At 35.7% G+C, this 13,091-nt stretch overlaps 1 long non-coding RNA gene across 1 annotated transcript in view; it reads left to right on the top strand.

The window, feature by feature from the left end:
* Positions 1-13,091, top strand: part of LOC118972663 (uncharacterized) — a 117,574-nt gene that overhangs the window by 82,475 nt on the left and 22,008 nt on the right. The window contains exon 5 of the long non-coding RNA XR_012132291.1: positions 11,048-11,219. This is a non-coding gene — a long non-coding RNA (uncharacterized lncRNA). The remainder of the gene's footprint in view (positions 1-11,047; positions 11,220-13,091) is intronic.

Genomic DNA, 13,091 nt, shown 5'->3' with positions numbered 1-13,091 from the left:
GGTCCCTGTCCCTTTAAGGCTTCCAAAAAGCACTCACCAAAAAAAAAAAAAGGGAAAAATGCGCGATATTCTTTGTCCTCAGGTGCCTGTCCCAGGCACCCGCTCACCGGTCCTGCTGCCCTGCCTCCCTAGCACCGGGGGGTCCCTGTCCCTTTAAGGCTTCCAAAAAGCACTCACCAAAAAAAAAAACCGCTCCGGTTTCTTTCCACCCGCCGGGAGCCGGGGGAGAGGGGCGCTCGGGTCCCACCGGGCCGGGGCTTGTATCTTACCCCCTTCGTGAGGTGCTGGGTTCTTGCAGGTGTGGATGTGGTCTGGATGTTGTCCTGTGTCCTCTGGTCTCTATTTTAGGAAGAGTTTTCTTTGTTATATTTTCATAGATCTATGTGTTTTTGGGAGGAGATTTCCACTGCTTTACTCACGCCGCCATATTGGCTCCGCCTGTCCCATTATCTGTTTTTATATTTAAACTTTTACAAGAATATGCAAATTTGTTTATGTTTCTTTGCTTATGGCTGCTTTCATGGCACAACAGCAAAGTCAAATAGTTGTGACAGAAACCGTATTGCCTACAAATCTGAAAATATTTACTATCTAGCCCCTTTCAGAAAAAGGTTGCTGACATCTGTTGTATATAATGGAGTTCTATGCAAACAGGGACAATTTTATTTCTTCTATTACTGTTTGTTTGCCTTTGTTACTGTTTTGTTTTGTTTGTTTTTTTTGCCTTATTGTACTACTTAGGACCTCCAGCACTATTTCACTAAGAGTGATAAGAATGAGTATTCTTTCCGCATTCTCAATTTTAGAGATAAAGTATTTAATTGTTCACTATTAACAATGATGCTAGCAATAGGTTTTTGTAGATGCCTTTATGAGTTTGAAGAAATGCCCCTTTATTCCTTCTTTTCTAAGTGCTTTATTATGAATGGGTATAGGATATTTTTTCAGTGACTTTCTGTGTCAATTTATATAATTGTGTAGGTTTTGTACCTGTTGATATGCTGAATTAAATTGTTTTTCAAATATTGAACTAGCCTTTTGTTTTTGGAATGAATCTCAATTATGATACATTATTCTTATATACATAATTCAATGTATATACATACTTAACTAGGTACAGAATTCTTATATATTGCTGGATACAATTTGCTAAGATTTTATTGAGCATTTTTGTGTTTGTAGTTTTCTTATTTTGTGCTGTCTGTCTATTGGCATAAGGGTAATACTAGCTTCATAAAATGGATTGGGAGATGTTTCCTCTTTTTTTATTTTCTGGAAAAAGTGTATAGAATTGGTGTTAGTTCTTGTTTAAATGTTTGAGGAAAATATCCACTGAAACCATCTCAGCCTGCAGATTTCTCTTCCTGGAGCCCTTTAATTTCTAAATTAATTTATTTGATAGTTATGGGACTATTCAGCCTTGGTGATTTTTGATAGGTTACGGTTTTCCGGGAATTGATTCTCATCTAAGTGGCTGAATTTATGTGGGTACAGTTGATGGTGGTGTTCCCTTAATATCCTTTTCATATCTGCAGGGTTTGTGGTGTTATTCCCTTCCATGCCTGACACTGGTGATATGTATCTTCTTTTTTTCCTTAGTCCTGTCAGAGGTTTATCAATCCATTGATTTCTATTGCCATATTTCCTTCTGCTTCCTTTCATTTTGTTCTTCCTTTCTAGTTTGCTGAGGTAGAAGCTAAAATAATTGATTTGAGAATTTTCTTCCTTTCCAATATTAGCATTTAATGCTAAAAAATTTCTTTCTAAGCACTGTTCAGCTGTATCCTGCATATTCATTCTGTATTTATTTTCATTTCTATTTAGTTCAATGTAATTATTTTATTTCCCTTCAGAGCTCTTCTTTGACTCATGGATTATTTAAAACTGTATGGCTAAATTTGCAGGTTTTTGAAAATATTTACATTTTTTTCTAACAGACTTCTAGTTTGATTCAGAGAGTATATCTTGTATGATTTCAGTTCTTTCAAATTTGCTGAGAGTGAAGATCAAAGATATGGTCTTGGTGAATAGCTTGTGTTCAGTTGAAAAGAATTTATATTCTGCTGTTGTTAGATGTTTTCTAAATATCGTTTAGATCCATTGACTGATATTCTGCTATATCCCTGGTGATATTCTCTCTATTTGTTATATCAGTTACTGAGAAAGGAGTACTGAAGTCTCCTATTGTAATTGCAAATAATCTTTCTCTCCTTTTTAGTTCTGTTAGTTTTTGCTTCACATGTGTTGAAGCTTGTTTGTTTGGTGTATACACATTGAGAATTGTGATGACTTTTTGGTAAACTGAACTTTGTTGTTAGGTAATGTATGACTTCTTTCCTCTTTGCTCTGAAGTCTACCTTATCTAATATTAATGTAGCTATTCTCACTTTTTTAATTGATATTTGAATGGCATACTTTTTCTACCCTTTTACTTCTAACCTAATTTGTATAACTTAAAATGAATTTCCTGCTACTAGCATATAGTTTGGTCATAGTTTTTATCCACTCCATTAAAATAGTCTTCAATTATGTATTTACATATTAGACAATGTTATACTTTTGCTTTTAATTATTTAATAATAATTTTTAAGACTCATAAGGAGAATAATATTCTATTATATTTACCCATATATTTGTCTACTCCATTGCTATTCTTTATTCCTTATATTCCAGATTTCTTTTTATTATTATTTCCTTTCTGTTGGAGCAACTTCCTCCAGAATTCTTTTAGTTCAGGTCTGCTGACAACAAATTCTGTTATTATTTTATTTGTCTGAAAATGTCTTTATTTCACCTTTATTCTTGAAAGATATTTTTGCTGGATATATAATTCTGGGTTGATAGTTCTTTTCTTTAAGGAGTTGAGTATATTTTGACACTTCCCTCTGACTTCTGTGGTTTCTGATGAGAATTTCACTGTTATATGAATGATGTTATTTGAAATTTGTTGTTTCTCACTGTGTCTTTTAGGATTTTTCCCTTCATCTTAAGTTTCCAAACGTTGATGTATCTGAAAATGAAATTCTTTTAATTTATCTTGTTTGTAATTTATTCAGTTTATTGAATCTGTAGTTTATGTCTTTCACCAGATTTGAGGAATTTTTCACCATTTTTTGTGCAAAAAATTTCAGCTCCACATGCTTCTTCTGGTACCCTGATGACACAATGTTATATCTTATGTTATTGTCCTATAGGTCCCTAAAGTTCTGTTAACTTTTTCCATTGCCTTTTTGTCTGCTGTTCCGATTGTGTAATTCCTATTGCTCAGTCTTCAAGTTTACTGAATATATTTGCATCTATGTTTATGAAAAATATTGGCATGTATTTTCCCTTTCCTGCAATGTCTTCATCTGGTTCTGGTATTAGGAAGTGTTGACTTCATAAAATAAGTTTGGAAGTATTCTCTCTGCTTCTGTCTTCTAAAAGAGATTTTATTGGTGTTATTTCTTCCTTAAATGTTTGATAGAATTAATTAGTGAACTCCTCTGGTCTTGGTGCTTTGTTTTTTGGAAGGAAATCAATTATTGGTTCTTTAATAGACAGAGGCCTATTCATATTGTCTATTTCTTCTTACATGAGTTTTGGCAGACTGCAGCTTTCAAAGAATTTATCCATTTCAGCTAGGTTATCAAATCTGTGGGCATAGAGTTGTTCTTAGTATTCATTTATTATCCTTTTAATGCCAGTGCAATCTGTAGTGATATTTGCTCTTTCATTTCTGATATTAGCAATTTGTGCCATCTTTTCTCTTTTTCTTAGTAAAACTAACCATAAGCTTGTCAATTTTATTGAACTTCACAAAGAGCCAGCTATTGCTTTATTTATTTTCTCTAGTGATATCATGTTTTCAATTTCACTGATTTCTGCTCTAATTTTAAATAGTTATTTTCTTATGCTTATTTTAGATTTAATTTTCTCTTCTTTTTCTTAAGTATACAGCCAGATTTAGAAAATTCTAATTCTGTGATATAATGGTGTGTTAGCCATTTAATCATAGTATAAAGATTAAAGGAAAAGAATACTAAGAACAACTATAGCTACTATAATTTGTTGACAAATACTCAATATAAAAAGGAGCAAATTATGACATCAAAAACTTAAAAGGGAAGGGAATAAAAGGATAGATTTTAATACAAACAAAGTTAAGTTGCTATCAGAATAAAATGGACTGTTAATCTATAAGATGTCTTATGTAAACATCATTAATACTCACATAGCAAAGACCTATAGTAGATCCACAAAAGGTAAAGAGAAGAGAATCAGAGGAAATCATCAATTCACAGAAGCAGGTAGCAAGAGAGGAAAAAAGGAACAATGAAACTACAAAACAGCAGAAAGCAATTAGTAACACGGCATTTGTCCTTATATATCACTAATTACTCTAAGTGTAAATGGCTTGAATAATCTAATCAGAAGGCATAGAGTGGCTAGATCGGTTAAAAAACAACATCCAACTGTATGCTACATGCAAGAGATTTATTTCAGCTTTATGGACATCAAAGTAAAGGAATGGAAAAAGATATTCTATGCAAGTGGAAACCAAAAGAGAGTGGGGATAGCTCTATTTATATCAGATAAATAGACTTTAAATCAAAGAGGGACAGTTATATAGCAATAAAAGCTAATACACTAAAAAGAGATAGTGAGTCCAAATGGGTATACACCAAACAACAGAGCTAAAAAAAATATGTGAAACAGAAACAGATGGGATCCAAAGGAGAAACAGACAAACCCACAGTTACAGCTGGAGACTGTAACACCCCTCTTTCAACAATTGATAGAATAACTCAGTATCAAGTCAACAAAGCATAACACTCAAAACACCATCAACTAACAGAATCTAATGGACTTTTAAGGAACACTGCATGCAGTAAAAGCAGATAGACATTCTTCTCAATGTCCAATATGTCCCAATACCCATGGAACATAAACCAAAATAGACCATACCCTGGCTCATCAAAGAAACCTCATTTATAGCACTAACTGCATACATTAGGAAAATAGAAGAAAATTAAATCAATAATCTAAGCTCCTACCTCAGGCCCTTTAAAAAAAGGAGAAAAATAAAGCCAAATAAGCAGAAGAAATGAAATAATGAAGATGAGCAAAAAATGGGCAAAATTGAAAACAAAAGAACAGTAGAGAAAATGAAACAAAAGTAACAGCCATTGACATACAAAACAAATTTGCTGACTCTCCAGAGAATTGTGCTGAATTAAAAAAACCAATCCCAACCATAATATATTATTTCATTTATGTAACATTCTTGAAATGACAGAAACTTGGAAATGAAAATTAGATTAGATTAGCTGTTAATGGGGCTTAAAGAGGGGGTGCCAGTGGGAGGGAAGTGGGTATGGATATAAAAGGGCAACAGACCCTTTGCTGATGGAAATGTTCTATGTTTTGACATCACTGTCAATATCCTTGCTACTATATTGTACTGTATTTTTACAAGACATTATAATTGAGGGAAATTGAGTAAAGGATATTTGTCATTTCTTACAAATGCAAGTGTATCAACATTTATGTCAAAGTAAAAAGTTTAATTAAATAGGAATATATAATCACAACTCTCAAAACTCAATAGTAATTAGACACAAATGCCCCAATCAAAAATAATTGAAAGTTTTGAACATACACCTCACCAAAGAAGACATACACATGGGACTACATGAAAAATGTTAACATCATTTATCATTAAAGAAGTACAAACTAAAAGCACAATGAGATGTCACTACCTACACAGAATGGTTGAAATTTGAAAAATGACCATACCAAGTGCTGAGGAGGAGGCAAATCCACTTGAACTCTCATCATTGCTGGTAAGAATGCAAAAGGGCCTAGCCACTTTGGAAAACACTTAGTACTTTCTTACAAAGTTTAATATCCTTATCACAAAACCCATCAACCCTATTCCTATGTTCATACACAAAATTGATCATGAATGTTCATGACAACTCTGTTTACAATCACCCTAAACTGAAAACAATCCAACCAGCCTTCAGCTTGTGACTGGATAAGCAAACCATGTCACAACCATACAATGGGATGATATGCAACAACAACAAAAAACAAAAAAAAGAAACAAACTCCTGATACAACATGCTAAGTGAAAGAAACTAACTCAAAGAAATACAATATCCTGTGATTCCATTTAAGTGACATTCTTGAAAAGGCAAAATTATGGGGCCAGAAAAATCAGTGGTTGCAGAGGCTGTTTGATTACAAAGTGACACTAGAGAATTTTGGGGGTGATAAAGCTGTTCTACATTTTGATTGAAATGGTGATCAGGGATGTAAAGTACAGCATAGGAAATACGGTCAATAATTTTGTAATAACTCTGGTGACAGATGGTAACTAGACATACCAGGGTGAGCATTTCATAATGTACATAAATGTCAAATCACTATGTTGTATACCTGAAACAAATATAATATTATATGTCAACTATACTGCAAGAAAAAAACTTTTTTTTAATGACAGTTACATGAGTATAGATAGGCATTTGTCAAAATCCATGGAGCTATATGCTAAAAAGAATGAATTTTACTCCATAGAAATTATGCCTCTATAAACCTGACTTTTAAAAACACACACACACAAAATTCCCAACAGAAGCATCCCTCCCTTCCCCAACCCAGTGCCATGTTTGAGAAAGATCATCTTTTTCACTATGCCCATCGGTAGAGCAACTTTGATTTTCAATTCATGCTTCCAAGTGAGGGCTTACCCTACAGGGGTCCCAGCTTTACACAGTGGGATGTTGTCTGAATGTCCATCTTGTGGAGAGCTGAAGTTTTGCTTCCTGGGCTGATATCCCATGAGACCACCAGAAAGCTTGAGCTCTCCATACTTCTGATACCTTTGAGTGATCTACAGCTTCTGAATTCTTCACCTCCTTGATTATCTTGTTTATTCCTTTTCGTCCTTTGAAATTTTCTGGTATTTCCCTGCCTTCACTTATAAAATTTCGACTTTCAATTTCAGGAAGTAAACTTTCTTGAACTAAAAATTAAAAATGAGTTTTAAAATATTAGATGTAGAATTTGGGGGATTTTTTTCCTAAGAAGTTATTTATTTACTTAATTTATTAACCATCCTGCCATTTTGCTAGAAATGGGTCCTTCCACATTATTGTTAAGTAGGACGCACTTACTCTCCTGTGGTATAACTGACACACCTGGGGTTGGAAAACCAGGAGACAGGCATGCTAACCTTGGCTCTGCTTCAGGAGCTCTGTGACCCCAGGCTATTGGTTTCCCTTTCTGGGCCTCTTTTTAACTCTTTCAGGAATGAAAATGCACTAAATGACCTCTAAGTCCTCTTCATTTACAGGTGTACTATTTTGATATTGTAGTATATCAGAACAACTGCTGGCCTAGGAATGCAGGGTCCTGCATTTTAGATTTGCCTCTGCCACTTTCTAGCTTTCTGCTTTTAGACACATCACTTGAGCTTATGAGTCTTCATTTCTTCATTCAGGAAGTGAAAGTGACTAATGTGCCATTGAATATTAATTGTTTCCAATGTCCTGGCTGTTGTTAATAATTCTGCCAATGAACATGCGGGGGCACAGATATCTCTTTGAGATCCTGCTTTCATTTCCCTTAGATATATATGCCCAGAAGTGGGATTGCTGGATCATAGGCAGTTCTATTTTTAATTTTTGGAGGAACTTAACAATTTTTTTAGAAAGTTTGAAGAATTTAGTATAATGGTAGTACAATTTCATTCTCACCAAGAGTGTACAAGTGTTCCCTTTTCTCCACATCCTCACCAATACTTGTTATCTCTTGTCTTTTTAACAATAGCCGTAGTGACCATATGGATGAACCTGGAGGACATTATGCTTAGAGAAAGAAGCCAGACACAGGAAGACAAACACTGTGTGATGTCACTTACACACAGAATCCAAAAAGTTGAACTCATAGAACTAGAAGGGAGAACAGTGGTTGCTATTATAAAAGTAGGGAGATGTTGATCAAAGGGCACACAATTTTTGTTAAAAAGATGACTAAGTTCTGGGATCTAATGTACAACATGGTGACTACAGTTAATTATACCTTGTATATTTGAAATCTGCTAAGATAGACCTTAGGTGTTCTCACCACCCAAAAGGTAACTCTGCAGGGTGATGGAGGTGTTAAGTATGGTAATCATTTCACAATGTGTATATATATATTAAAGGATCATATTGTACACTGTAAACATCACTATATATAGTCTAAATATACACAATTTTTATTTGCTAACCAAACTTTAATAAAGCAGGAAAAATAAAAATGAAATAAGAAAAAATCTTCAAAATGGATTTTGAAAATATAAGATGAAATAATATTTATCTCATAGAATTGTTATGGAAACCAAAGTAGGTATTATTTATGAAAGTGCTTGGCATATAAAAGATGAGTAATAAGTATAAGGAAGATACAAACATTAAACGAGCTCTAAGTTTCTTCAGTGTTTCAAAAATCTATGGTGTCACCCAAAATCAGATCTTAAAATTAAAGATTAAAAAAATTTTTTCTAAATAAAGAAAAGGTTTTGCTGCAATTCTAACATGCGCTCTCTAGAGGTCTCTATTAGCAAACACATCATCATGTTTTACTGTTGAACATGGAAGTTCAGAAACTGAATCTTTAATAATCCTTGTCAGATTCAACATTCTCCAGAGAGATTTTTTGTACTTTTTTGAGGCTACTTCATTTGATTTTATGATCATGTCAATCTTTCTCATTCAGGCTACTGAAGAAGAGTCTTCTAATTCTCATTAGCAACTTAGGACCAGGAATAGAAGAGATACTATCTTTATTTGTATTATGATTTTTTAAAGGTGACTTTAATTGTTCTCTCTCAATCCTTCTGTTTCAAAAGCCATTAGCCCCAGATATTTCCCTATTCTTTTCCAAACTCAGGTTACCTGTCCAAATAAACAACCAAGGAAAAAAATGGGGGTAGTCAGAAGAAAAGAAAGGGGAAAAAAAATCCCAAGGCAGTGTTTTTCTTAACCACTGTTACCCACGGTAAGCTGTCAGGCTGTGCCTGAAATAGTGTATTTAATTATAACAATCTCTGGCCCCCATGTTCAATAGCAGCCCTGAGCCCATCAAAGATGCTTGGCTGTAGGTCCACAGGGAGGAAGTCATGCAGAGGGAAGTTCCCACGGTATCCTGTAGCCCCCTCCATGAGCTCCTGCTCCTGAGTGCCCCCTGCTGGTTGGACATACTTGGCTTCCAGCTTTCACCACAAGCTCCAGGCTTTGGCATCTTCATGTAACCCCTCGGGCACCCTGATTTCTGACTCACCTTTCAGACTTAGACTTCCTCACTTCCAGCATTTTTGTAAGGTCTTATTCCTAAAATTGCCTTCTTTCCATAATTTTCATCACTTCTCCTTTCCTGCCTGAACCCTGAATCATACAGATAAATAAACCAGTTGACAGTACCTACATCTGAAGAGGGGAATAAAAGTATTAGGAAGTAGAAAGGAGGATATAGACTTTTCATGGTAGATGTCTAAATCATGTAAAGTTTTATAAGAGAGTGCATTCATGTATTAGTGAGATGATCAAAAGAAAGGAGAGAAAAAGAGAGGGATACTTTTGTGAATATCAAAGCACTCTCAGACAGAGAAAGAGCAAAATACAAAATAAAATCATCATTTTTCAAACATTCTAGAATGGATGTAAGCAACTTTTATATTTAGATACATGACTATAAAACTGATAGTGAAGAAAAAGACAGCTGTTGTAAACTTTTCAAAAAATCCAATCTCATGGGGGAGAAAGTATTAACACTGCACTAAAGTATTGGCTCTCAAACTGCAAGGTGCATTCCAGTCACCTCGGGGTCTGGTTCAAAAGTTGCTTCCGATTTAGGAGGTCTGGGCAGGGCCTGATATTCTGCATATCCACCATTTCTGCATGATGGTATTAATACTGATTCACAGATCACGCTCTGAGTAGCAAAGTTCAAGAAAACTAAAAATGACATAAAGTCCATTGCTATGTGGGAACCTAGAATGGATACTGTTTAAAGGGGGAAAAAGCAATGAAAGTCATTTAGAGCACAATTAGGAAAATGAGAATGTGGACTGGTTATTAGAAAATACTGTAAAATTGATGTTAAATTTTAGTTGGGTGTTGTTATTGTGGTTATATGGAGGAATGTTCATGGGAAAGACATCCTAAGTTATTTTGGGTAATGTATGATCATATACATTATTTTATATCATATATATGCACATGCACATATGTGCAACTTTTCAGTTATGTACATACATTTCTCTTGCTGTCAGTAAAACATACATATTAAGTAATTTATAGTATAGTAATTCTTTTTCCTGGAAAATACAGATAGGTGAAGAAACAGAAGTGGAGAATGGTGAGTAAATGGCCCCACATTACCAACAGTAGAGATGTGTTGTGCTAGTTTAGAAAATGACAATGTTGAAATTTACCTGAGCCCCGTGGTCCTGGAAAATTGTAGTGGTTAAGAAATCCTCTCATTCTCTTGTGTTCCAGGCAGAGGCTTACTGCAAAGACCCATGCTTCCCCATGTGATTTAAACAAGACTCACAGATGACCCCTTTGTTTACTTAGGACAAAGCCAGACACAGACTCTCCAAATTCCCATTCTTTGTCATAAAAGATGATCTGAACTCTTTGTACCCACTGACCAATTCGACCAAAATGCCCACTAACATGCCTCAGCCAGACTTTAGTCCAGCTTCTCTCCTTCCCCCAGAGCCCAAACTTTGGTCCCTGAGGTTAGGCAAATACTAGAATGTGGGAAAATTCCTTCTTGCTCAACTCTCTGATCACGTCGCCTGCTCATCTTACTCCTCCACGTTCTTTCTAGTCTTGTACATACTTCTCCCTTGGAAACTAAAGTCCTTTCTGCCTGGGCATTGAGAGGTTTATAGATCTAATGGTCAGGAGCTTTGTTCTCCCTGTCGCAGTCTTCCTCTCCTGATTGCAATAGTCTTGTTAAATAAAGTCTGCTTACTTACTGAAGTCCAAATTTGTTTTTTGTTTGACAAAAGTGTAAAGCAGGAGAGATACCTTGCTATGCATAAGAAGTGAAAGGAGGCTGCACAGGCAGGGAGTTGCTGAATCAGCAGAAACCTTGGAGCAGGGATGCAGCCGTCCCTGCAACCATGGGCTACAAGGGAGAAGGGCCCTGGATGCACTGCCCCCACCCCCATCACTACTCAGGTGAGTCTGCTTTGCAACTCTAAAGTATAACCTCAGAAATTATGTTTTGCTTGGTGTGATTGGATTTCCTTTGGAAGGTGGTGAAAGGGCTAATTTGCTGCCAACTGGGCATTTGATTGAAAGAATCAGTCCAACAGACAGTGGCCTTTAACAATTTCAGTTAGTTACTGAACTCCTATAATGTGCCAAAGCTGAACAATGAACTTCACATACCTTATTTCAAACCCATAAAACTCTGCAAAACAGGCCTCTTTCTCCATTTTTTTATACCTGATGGAACCATGTCTCTGAAGCTGTCAAATGCCTTTGCTGAAAGACACAGCTAATGAGTGGGCAGCACATCTCCTGGATACCCTATGTGAAAAATGCCTTTGTTTGCAGTATCAGTATATATGCCAACTTATTTGTCCAGCAATTCTGATGGGGAAATCTATGGTCATCGCCTTAAGCCAAGCCAAGTACTCTTTTGCTCAGCAGAAAAATAGAAACAAATTCTCAGTTTGTCCTGCAGGTGCCACCCTTGCCATGGGATAAGTCTTGAGGGCTCAGAACTCATCTCTCAGTATTCCAGTTGATTAGAAATTCTTGAAAAAGAAAAAAGGCTAATCATGCATTTTATGCAACCTAGATTTCAGAATCAGGGCTCTCACCCATGATTTAGAGTTCCCTAGCTCCAATGAATTATAATTCTTCCTTTATTTCACATTTTCGATTGTAAGGCATTTCTGTATTTTTTAATAGATAACACATTTACATGGTCCTTAAATTGAAAAATATAAAAATATACTGTGAAAAATATCTCTTCTACTGCTGTCAGCCATCTGCCAAGTTTTTTATGTCCCAAATAGAAAAACTATTATTATTGGCTTCTTGTGTATCTTCCCTGAGCAATTTTATGCATTTGCAAGCAAATGCAAGTAGAAATTACTTTGACATATTGTTTTACACAAATATTATGCAAGCTATTCTGTAATTCTCCATATTACTATGTTGTCTTAATTCACACATCTTATTAATATATAATATATTATATTATATACATATTAATATCTTATTAAGATAACTCTTCTTCGTTTTTAAACAATGAGATGGTGTCCCATTCTATAACTGTATTATAATTCATTTGATCAATTCCCTGTATTTGGATTTGCCATTTAATAACAATAATACTAATGATAATAGCAAGCACTTACTCTACATCTGGCACTGTTCCCGAGACTTGATTTATTTTTACATTAATCCATTTAAGCCAAACCACATTCCTATAAAATAGATGTTTTTATTATCACTGTTTTATAGAAGAAATAGAAGCAAGGAAAGGTCAAGCAACTGGCCCCAAATAGTCTGGCCGGTGCAGTGGTGGATCCAGGTCAGTAAGGAGGAGATACCCTTGGGTAATACGGGAGGGTTGAATCCTCAGATGAGGGAGGAGGGTCGGGAAGGGGAAGCTGTGGGGAACCTCCTGCCACACAGGAGAGGACAATCTACCTTCCAAAGATGATATTCTTGTAAGCTACCAATTTCCAGCTCTCAAGACCTAGGCCATGACCTTGACATAGATGTGCTTGGTTGTGACAAAGAAGAGGGGCAAGGGAGAACCTCTCCTTTGGGATTCAAAGTAGCATCCTAGAATTCAAAGTAGAAGGACAGGAAACAAAATGCCTCAGAGGGCCCAAGGCAATCTGCCCACCCGCACAACTCATCCATACAAATACACGGCTGCTGGTGGAGAGTGCATGTCAGGCCCCTGCAGCCCCTCTCATGAAGGAGACCATCTCCCTATTATTCCTGTCTTCTACTCTCAACAGCGTCACTGTTTGGCTCAGCTTTCTCCTCAGTCATGTCCCACTGTGAAACTTAATTTCTCTGAGA

Source organism: Manis javanica, chromosome 6 (genome assembly GCF_040802235.1).
Source record: "Manis javanica isolate MJ-LG chromosome 6, MJ_LKY, whole genome shotgun sequence".
In the NCBI taxonomy this organism is placed as follows: domain Eukaryota; kingdom Metazoa; phylum Chordata; class Mammalia; order Pholidota; family Manidae; genus Manis; species Manis javanica.
The sequence above is the reverse complement of the archived record's forward strand: the minus strand, read 5'-3'. Positions and strand labels throughout refer to the sequence as shown.